General features: G+C 42.5%; 1 protein-coding gene across 2 annotated transcripts in view; it reads right to left on the bottom strand.

The window, feature by feature from the left end:
- LOC111867606 (regulating synaptic membrane exocytosis protein 1) overlaps nt 1-10,354 on the bottom strand; it is a 395,538-nt gene that overhangs the window by 198,332 nt on the left and 186,852 nt on the right. The gene's annotated exons all lie outside the window — the stretch shown is intronic.

Below are 10,354 nucleotides of genomic sequence, written 5' to 3'. Positions count from 1 at the left end.
TGGGGCCGCAGCATTATAAAAAGAGTCTAATTGTGGGATGTGTACATTTTTACATTTTAAAAAAAAAAAAAAAAAACTGAATGTAAAAATGCTGAGTTACCTGGCCGGGAAATTATATACTGGACGTGGAATTACACTGTATTCAAGAACATTACAGGCTGCTAACAGAAGTTGCAGAGTTTGTAAACACATTGCTCAGTGATATCTTCTCTTCGGGGAAACAGCAAAGTGTAATTGCTGGGCTGTATTAATATTCCACATTGTTGAACTAACTCTCTGACTTTCCCACATTATAAACATCCTGTCGGCGGCCATCTTGGGTGTCATAAAAGTCGTGCTAAATATAAATACCTCCCAAAGGACGGCGACAGTACAAAGTCGGACGACGATAATTCGACCCCTCGAAGATCGATAGTAACTTACTGCGTTTAAAACCGGCACAAGGTGCTTATATGTTGCGGTTTTGTACATTTCTCAGAAGTAACATCTAGACAGCAGCAGAAGCTGTGCCCGCTATGGACAATTTCAAAGCAACTGTGAGAAAAAATCGTTTTTCGAGCTGGTTGAAATCTTGGTTAGATTGTATACAGCAAGGGGCAAGGATAAATATGTGGAATACCATTTATATTTTCACGTGTTGGTGACTAAAGACGGCGTTCGAATTGTTAATTGGATTTGTTGAACCCGTAACTACAGGTAAAAAGAGTTCCGTGGATCTACACATCCTGCAAGTCACTACAGCATAAGTTAAGCCTTTTCACTTTGCCGTGTCTTCACTAGGCGTAGCCTGGTGACGGTTCCTAACAATGCATATTTCTCTGCTTCCGTGTTCACATCCCTACCGACTGGCGAATGTCTCGCGATTCCTCGTGGCAGCAACTAACTCACAATGGCAACCGACTGCTAACCAGTCCACTCCAGTAAATTACTGCCGGCCCTCGCCATCACAGTAGTTCTCGGTTTCGGGCCACCTTGGAACCCACGACCATAGTTTTGTCCTTCCCGACTTTTACGTGTTTTAAATGGGGCTTCAGATTCAGTGTTACTTTACGAACTGTCGGTTTACCGCCAATCAGTTCTTCTTGATGATAAACCCATTGAGACTCACGGCCAGTATTATCTTTTTTCAACTGAACACTTGCGGTTTCAGTCTTTATACAATATAACATATTTCGGAAGAATATACTGCCTCCATCTTCACAGCAACCTTCGCTGTGTTCGTCGTTTTCCGTACAACTATTCCTCTTTTATCAACCGGCCGACTTCTTCATGGTTGTGTACGCTGTTTAATTTTCAATGCGCCCTTTTTTCCGTAATTTGGTATAGTCCAAGATACGTCAAGGCAATATCCAAATTTTTTCCATGTATGACGCAACTGTGACATTGGCTACGCAATGTGAATTTCGGTTTTAAAGGGGCTGTAGCGTCTGAGGGTGTTACACTACCACAGTGCACTATAGCGGATAGGTTGAGGCACGATATGATGCCCTGTCAGTTCATCTCTCGTCACAGTAAGAGGCAGCTGTATGCAAACAGTGTAAGCAGAGCTACGGTCTCTATTGTGAACTGTAGTTACATGCAAGTGGCGGAAATTGAAAATGTGGCAGTTTGAAGAACAGGCAAACATGAAGTTCTGCCAGAAACTAGGCAAATTCCATAGCGAAACGTTTGGCGTAGGAAGAATTGGCTGTTGCTACACGACAACGCCCCTGCACATCGCTCTGTTCTTGTCCAAGAGGAACTGGCAAGGCAACAGGCCACCGTTTTGCCACACCCTCCGTACTCACCTGATTTCGCACCTTGCGATTTCTTTCTCTTTCTCCGCTTGAAAGCAAAGCTACGTGGTCGTAGATTTCAATCGTCCGAGGAGGTGGTCATTGCCATAAGAGACGCCGTACGGGAATTTCCTGCCAATATGTTTCAGCAATGTTTTCGACGGCTATATCAACGTTGGCAGACTTGCATAGCGGCCAACGGCAACTATTTTAAGGGCCGATGTGGATCTGCGTAAGTGTATGTGAATACCTTGTAATATGATGCGATAAAACCACAGTCCACGAACTTAACGACTGTACCACGTATATGGTCTTCCATATATCCTCATAGACAGAAGTCCCATGGAGTAAGGTCCGTATATCTAGAGGGACAAGCGAATGGCTCCTGACAGACCTAAGCCTTTTGCATTTGTGACGCCATTTTCCTTTGACAGCGATCAGAGCGCCACTCGTGGCTGATAGATTATATTCAATGTTTCCAACGAAAATTCGATGATTTTCCTTGCTTTATTAAACTTTTTCATGCTTCTGATTTTAATCGTTTAAAAAATACACTGATTTCATATCGCCAAAATTATGTATGATAATCCCATATAGTCAGGCTAGCGAAAATGATATAATAATGTCTTCGGTAGAGGGCCGCGCCATAGCTCAAGCGGGTTAGATCCCGGGTCTGGTCAAGTGGGATTTGTGGTGAACAAAGTGGCGCTGGAGCATGTTTTCTCCGAGTACTACGGTTTCCCCTGCCAATCTTCATTCGACCAATTGCTCCACAATCACCCTCACCTATCATCTGGGGCTGGTACAACAGGCCAGAAGTGGCCTCAGTACAAGGGACTTGGTCCCACCCCACTAGTAATAAAATCTTCGGTATAACCTTAATTATTCATTTACAGGACACTGTCATATAAAAGGACACCTTTTCAAAATGGGATTCACAAATGACCCCACTTGTGAAAAGTGCCTTGAAAAAAAAAAAAAGAAGCAACCACACACATCCCATGTGACTGTGAGGCCATAGCTTATTTCAGATTTCGTCACCTGGGCCAGTTCTTTATGGAACCGACTGAGCAAAGTCCTGCAGTTCATTCGAAGTGTAAAATTAATAAAGGGTTAATCAAAAGGGGAAGCACAACAGATCATTGAAGGTCACGGTGCAAGGATTGTTATGGCCTATTCCTCATTCATTCATTCAGTCATAGCCTTAATTACTGTTGTCGCAGAAAGTAATTTACCTATTTCCGAACCACTGATTATAACATTATCATCATAACAATTACATAATTGTGTAGCACCAGTAATTATTTGTCTTTTGTCTTCGATGCTGAATTATTAACAGAACTCTTTAAAATTTTTAAATAACGTACAGCGTGATTCTACATTACTGTCCGAGTTTCCGTGGCCTATAAACGGAAAACCCGACAACAATTAAGAATCACTCTGAATCTAACGTGTGAGTATGGAGCGCTATTCGAAACTATATCAGCTTCACGCCCCGACTGCTTTGACCCCAGGGAAAGAGCCCCTGGTGCCCTCGGAGGCTGGGTGGGGCTCAGAGTCGGTCTAGACCCTTCGGAGAAAAGAAAATTCTTGACCGTACCGAGACTCGAACCACAACCCCTCGGTCTTCCGGCTCGTAGCCAGTCGCTATATTGACTACGCTAGCCCAGCTCCTATATAATCTCATTAAAGAAAAATAAACATTGGAAACATATGGGAACCGATTTAGCACAGTTCGTTGTCCATTCAGAGCAGTTAATTGTTTCCCATAATGGTCTGGGTGAAGGCAGAATTACAAAGCAATTTCACGGCAGACCACACGTCGTTACCCGATTTCGTGCTTACGTCAGTTTACCCACAGAGTGGGAGGAAATGTAATCAACAAGATATGTGGATGGGAAGTTCAAGATTTCTTTTAAAAAAATGCATTGTTGCAGTAGCCTTTTGTATGATTCTCATCTTAGTGAGTAGTCGATGTTCCTTTGTGTCAGAATCTGTTCATCGCGAGGAGCAATCCGCGACGAGAAGTATAAGCGTACAAAAATCTCGTACGTTTTGAAGGAACACACAACCATACGTTACTCATAAAAAAACATTCAGAGCAAATAGAAAGGTGAGCACTATCTTCTAGCATCTGACGCTATATAGCTTGGTAGGTGTTTACGACGTTTCGGGTCTAGTGGTCAGAGTTCCTGGCTGCAGATCCAGAGTTCTGTGTTCTATTCCCGACGTTACCGGATTTTCTGAGAAGCAGTGGATTTGGAACGGAGTCCACTCAGCCTCGTGATCATAATTGAGGAAATAGCGGCTCCGGTCTAGAAAACCGAAATTAACGGCCGTGGGGATCCGTTGCGCTGACCACGTGACACCCTCTATCCGCTAAAGTTGACACTAACTTCTCCGAAAAGCGGCAGTTTTCTAGACCGGAGCCGCTATTTTCTTGAAATAGCTCCTCAATTAATTATCCTCACGAGGCTGATTGGACCCCGTTTCAGACTCATTACTTCTCAGAAAATCTGGTAGCGTAGGGAATCGAACCCCCAGACACACACACACACACATATCAAAAAATTTCAAGACCTATTTGAAGAAAGGGGGAATACTGAAGTACTTTCACTAGAAATATGTCCCTATCTCTGTGGACATGTTCGACCGGGGATGAATATTTCTGTTTGTATCAGCATTCAGAACACATTCTCTGAGTAGTAAAGTTACAGAGTAACTGGGGATTCTGTACAAATAATAGAAGCTGGATTCTCCTTGAAACTGGAAAATACGAGTACAAAAGTTGTTTTCACAGGAGGTAGCCTGTTGAACAGCGTCCTTCACCAAAGTTACTGACCAGCTGTCTACTGTATACAAAAGCCTTCACGTAACAAATGTGGGAGTATGTAAAATGTTTCAGCTTCACAGTGAAACTCAATCTCCCCAAAGGATAGAAGGGCAAACAGGAGGATAAAGAGACAAACGAGGGGTGTACCGTAGGTCCGAAGAGGGAGACCGAACTATTTTGCTTGAAGCTTCTGCTCTGTAGCCGGAAAGTTCTCGTTTCGAAGCTAAGTAGGGACACAGACTATCCTGAATAATTTTTCCTTAGTCTCTCATGAGAAATTCTTGGATTTGATTCTTAAATTAGACTACAACCGGGGGTAAAGCGGCCCGGGGCGTGAAGCTGACCACTCGCTTCTAACTAGTGCCGAGTTCAAGAAAATGTGGATCCAATCCTCCGTACCCCTTCATGGGGTAGTCCTTAATTAGTTAAGTACAGGGATAACTTTATTATTATTATTATTATTATTATTATTATTATTATTTCAAATTGCCTTTCTAGAACCTTACAAGATCATGGCGTGCATATACAGTGAAATCGTGATTTCTGCATGACTCGAGGATCAACTAAAGCATTGACTATCGAAACCGTAGCTAGGAAACAGAACTGTCCAAATTCCGCGCTGAATTATCAACAGGAATGCCGAAAATCTTTGGTTGGAGTTGGGTTTTTGTTTGCTTTTTTCTATATGAAAGCCGAGATAGCTCAGTCGGTATAGGTAAGGGTTATGTGTTGACGGCCGGGGTTCTATTTCCGGCAAGGGGAAAGATTTTTCTCTTCTCCATAGCGTCCAGACCACCTCTGGGGCCCATCGAGACTCCTATCAAACTGGTACCGGGGGCTCTTTGCCCATGGTTAGAGAGACCAGGACGCTGAAGGCAAGAACGTTGGAGCTTTACCTCCACTCCCCATATGTTTAATTATTAAATGCATGAACAACTTTACTTTTTAACGCTTTGTAGGCCTATAGATCCACGTATTCTTGACCTCGGCACTAGCTGCAGGTGAGTGGTCAAGTTTTAGGCTAGGGCAGCTTTACCCCCCGGGGAAATCCCCGCGCTGCGCAGTCGGATAGGAGGCTGCTGAGTGGGCCCCATAATCGGTCTGGACGACGAGAGGAGAAAAAACTTGCCCCTATAGGGAATCAAATCCGAAACCTTGGCAGTTTAGCCCGTAGCCAGTCATATCGCTTAAAATATGATTTTCTTTCACTGGCTCTACAGCCCCTTGAGCCCTGACCTCTGACCTTTCAGTTTCATGATCATTTTACAGACTATAGGACTCGACGAGTGATCAGCCTCTACCTAACACAGGACAACACAAACACAGAATAAACACATACAAACAAAAACAAACTCCGTGGCCTGTAGTCCGCAGGCGAACTATACCGATCAAGCGACCGCCGCCTGTCTGCAAAGTTAGTGCCAACTTTAACGGATAGAGGGTGTCACGTGGTCAGCTCAACGGATCCCCACGGCCGTCAATCTCGGTATTCTAGACCGGACCCGCTACTTCCTTGAAACAACTCCTTAATTATCCTCACGTGGCTGAGTGTACCCCGTTCCAGACCCACTACTTCTCAGAAAATCTGGTAGCGCCGGGAATCGAACCCGGGACCTCTGGATCTTTAGCCAGGAACTCTGACCTCTAGACCACAGACGAGGTCGAATAAACACATACCAAAAATCCATGCCTTGTGTGGGATTCGAACCAACGATCCCTGCTTCCGAGCAATGGAAGACAGTACATGCCTTAGACGGCTCGGCTACTGTGACCGGAAAAATATGAATTATATTCAAAGTCCTTGATATCGAATTTGGACAAAACGTGTATGCCTTTCTAGATCAACATCCTCAGGTCAAACATAACTACGCTGTTTTAAACAGCTTCAATCTTACTTTCACACCGATATACATTGCTGCTTTGTGTTGTAATTTAGTTGTACAGGAGAGAACTGTAAGCATCTCCCCCCACCCTCCCGAGTCCGCTCATTATGAAGTAACTTTACTCTTCTCTTTAAGCTTTTTGACTTTGTTTCTGCGCCTTTGCAGGCCTGTACCTGAACTTCGAACCCCATGTGAGGCTAGCTTTGTTTGTTTCCTGTTACTTTCTTAGCTAATTCGACCCTGAAGATGGTAGCAGTGAATTCTTCCGAAACGGCATCACATCCAACAGAGAATAATGTTCACAATTCCCACTGTGCTTATTGACTTCGTTTGTTTCGTTGTTACTTGCTTGGCTAATTCAACCCTGAAGATGGAGGCAGTGAATTTTTCCGAAACGGCATGACATCCCACATAGAATAATGTTCACAATTCCCACTGTGAGAACGTCATATCGATTATAATTTCCATTGTAATTATGTTCACAAGTTTCCCGTGAAACATCAGTCCTGTTCTTTGCAATGAGGATTTCATTAGCTATCTAATTAGTCTAGTTCGGTATATCTTCTTGTTTACAGGCGTGTCAAATTCAACATGAGCTGCGGAAGCTGAAAAGGAAATCAAATAACTCAAGACTTACTATGAGACTCCTTCATTGCCAGAATTTCAATTCAGACAATCAGATACAGTAAGCGTTACGTTGTTTAATTAATGAGAAAGAAAGGGGGGTTACACTTTTGGGGTGGATGACATTAGAAGGATGCGTTTCCTGCAGGTATAACGACTGTCTGCTGTCTAAACACATGCAGTGTGTTGTGAACATGAGATAGATTGCAGGACGTTGGCAGGTATCAGAATATTTTGTTCCGAAAACAAGAATTTGCGTCATAATTTCTCATTTTAAACAAGTTCTAGGAAGAATTATCGCCTACTTTACTTTCATACGATATTAACAAAACAAAAAAAAAACTCCGTTGCCTGTAGTCCGCAAGCGAACTATACCTACCGAGCGACCGCCGCTTGTCGGCGAAGTTAGTGCCAACTTCTGCGGATAGAGGGTTTCGCTTGGTCAGCGCAATGGATCCCCACGGCCGATAATTTCGGTTTTCTAGACCGGAGCTGCTATTTCCTTGAAATAGCTCCTCAATTATCTTAACGAGGCTTAGTGGACCCCGTTCCAGACCCACTACTTCTCAGGAAATCTGGTAGCCCCGGGACCTCTGGCTCTGTAGGCAGGAACTCTGACCACTAGCCCACAGAGGCTGTCTTTATATGATACGAAATGCATAGAAAGGGACGCACCCAACAATTATTCTGTTGTATGTTCTGAAGTCCCCACAGAGGTGGTTATGAAGAGTACCATCTTCTGTGATACAACTCCGTTATTGTTCCATGCATATTTCTTGCCTCGGTAAAAATTTTACAGAGCACATGCGCACTCGTAATATCACTCAAAACTATTACGAGTTTATGTTGTAGTCGTACAGATTAAAGTTACTCGTATGAGCTTCTAGCTTTATGAACGTTCACAATTAACGAATTTTCTCATTAACGCATTTGAAAATGTGTATCTCTCCTTCAGTAGAGACCTTTGTAACGCATTTTTGTTCTAAACAAAATATTACAAGTGACTTCATAGTTGCCGGTAACGGTAGCCAAGCCGTCCAAGACATGTACTGTTTTCGCTCGCTCAGAAGCCGGGGTTGTGCGTTCGAATCCCACACAAGCCATGGATGTTTGATATGTGTATGTTTATTCCATGTTTGTGTTGTCCTGTGTTAAGGTAGAGGCCTTGCGACGACCTGATCCCTCGTCCAAGCAGTCCTACCGTCCGTAAAGTGATCAAAATAAAAAAAATTAAACATCGACTCCGTAAGGTATAAGAGGAACGGATTAATTACGCAAGTCTTAACATTTACTTGTTTATTTCTGAAGCGATCGATTTTTGTCACTAAGCCACTCCTCGACTGCTAAACTATCGAATATTGCAGCTTCTTTTCCTCTTTTTATTTATTGTTACTTCTCTAACGTAAATATTGTCTGAATATTTATCTAATTGGATATAAAAAGTAAGAAGTAAGTAAAGCTATCCCTGTAACAGGCCGTAAAGGCCCATAGGGTTGTGAGACGTTGAGGGTCCCATATTATCTAGACAGTCGGCTTAAAGATGGCGGTAAGGTTGTCAGTCTTACGCGCCGGCCGCGTTTTACTCCCCAGGACAATTATACGACACTTCAAATTAACTGACTCTCTGCTGCATAGCCATTTTTCAGCATCTGATTGTCTCTTAGGTCTTCAAGAAATTTTCCATATTTTTTTCGAAATTTCAAGATCCTACAAGCTCGTTCTTGAGTACTGAATAATTTATACCAGGTCCACATCGTCACGCGCTATTTCCTGAAAACCAATTTTAATACTATGCCTCCATCTACGCCTAGTTACCCCGAGTGAACTGGTCCCTTAAATTTTCCAAACCAGAATTATTCATTTCTCATCTCCGCCACACGTGTTTGAAGTTCTGTATAATAAATATCAGTAATAATGGATGATCACTGCTACCAACCTTAGAAGTGTATTTGTAAAAGATCTAAAGCCTGGCCTTAGAATTTGCCTGAAACACTAGTCTAGAATTTTAAACTTTTGGTTTCGTGTTTAAAACATTAAGGCTTTGGTGCTGTTCTGAAATTATTAGGCTTTTGAATTTGGGTTTTAAATATAAATATCTAAAAACATTTTCAGGTTAGGCTTTGGCCTTTCTTTTCACAAATAAGCTTCTACGGTTAGTAGAACCGATATGACGGACAACATGACGCTAAAGCGTTCAAGTTCTTTGGTTGCCGTTAATACGTTAAGTACCTAGCTCGTGATATACATACAAGATTGTGTGTAATGTATTGGGAAACTCTTCTATAACATTATAAAATATGCATATTATGTCAGGTTACCGTGCTGTAACGTGTAGGGGTGACTACAGACGGGGTTCTGGATTGGATGATTCACTCTGTTGACATATTCGACATTCAACCGGAGACTACAGACAATACAGCGATATCGCTGGTCTACACACTTTACAATTCACCGTCACACACGCATTATGATTCTTAGTCTTCACTAGACGTGTCCTGGCAACGGATTTACGTGTATAACAGTCTCACTGTCACTTCAAATCACATATGAAGTCTTCTTGTCACAGTCTAATTCCCTTCTTGTCATTATTCTGCAGTTGCCAATTCCGAAGACTCGACTCGGTTCAATTCCTCTGCTCCCAGGCTCATATCCTGGAAGGCTGGCGTCTGAAACTCTACTAGATTTTTCTCAGTTGAACTCTTATTTATAACTTCGGACGGACCACGCAGAAAACACAACCTATTATTAGTAAGACGTATTTACAGCGCCGTTGCATAACAACTGAATTACTCGACTGTTGCTTGCGTATTCATTGTCGCGAGAATACTTTTACCGAGCCGTTGCCTACCAGTGAGCTTCTATTCTGATTTCACTATTTCACTGATTTCCGGTTTTTAGGTGTCATGTCACAGTGCTTCTGAATATCGTTTTAAATTAATGAAAAAAAAAGTCAGGTACCATTTAGTGAATATTAGCATAACAAACGATTTTCAAGAACTTTCCTTTCATTAAATAGCGAATTAATGTGCATACAATATATATGATCAAAGGGTCATCATCCATCCCTCTTGAAAACACTGAACTATGAATCGACTGGGGCCAGAGGTTTTTTTTTTTTTTTTTAATATTCGCTGTATAACTGAGATTCCTTGTGTGGGCGACTATCTCGTTTTGGGTATATTCATTCTTTCGCCCGTGGCTCAGATAACCGTTTCGATAACTGAGGGAGTAATAAATTT

The sequence above is a fragment of the Cryptotermes secundus genome, unplaced genomic scaffold (assembly GCF_002891405.2).
Source record: "Cryptotermes secundus unplaced genomic scaffold, Csec_1.0 scaffold548, whole genome shotgun sequence".
Classification (NCBI taxonomy): domain Eukaryota; kingdom Metazoa; phylum Arthropoda; class Insecta; order Blattodea; family Kalotermitidae; genus Cryptotermes; species Cryptotermes secundus.
The sequence above is the reverse complement of the archived record's forward strand: the minus strand, read 5'-3'. Positions and strand labels throughout refer to the sequence as shown.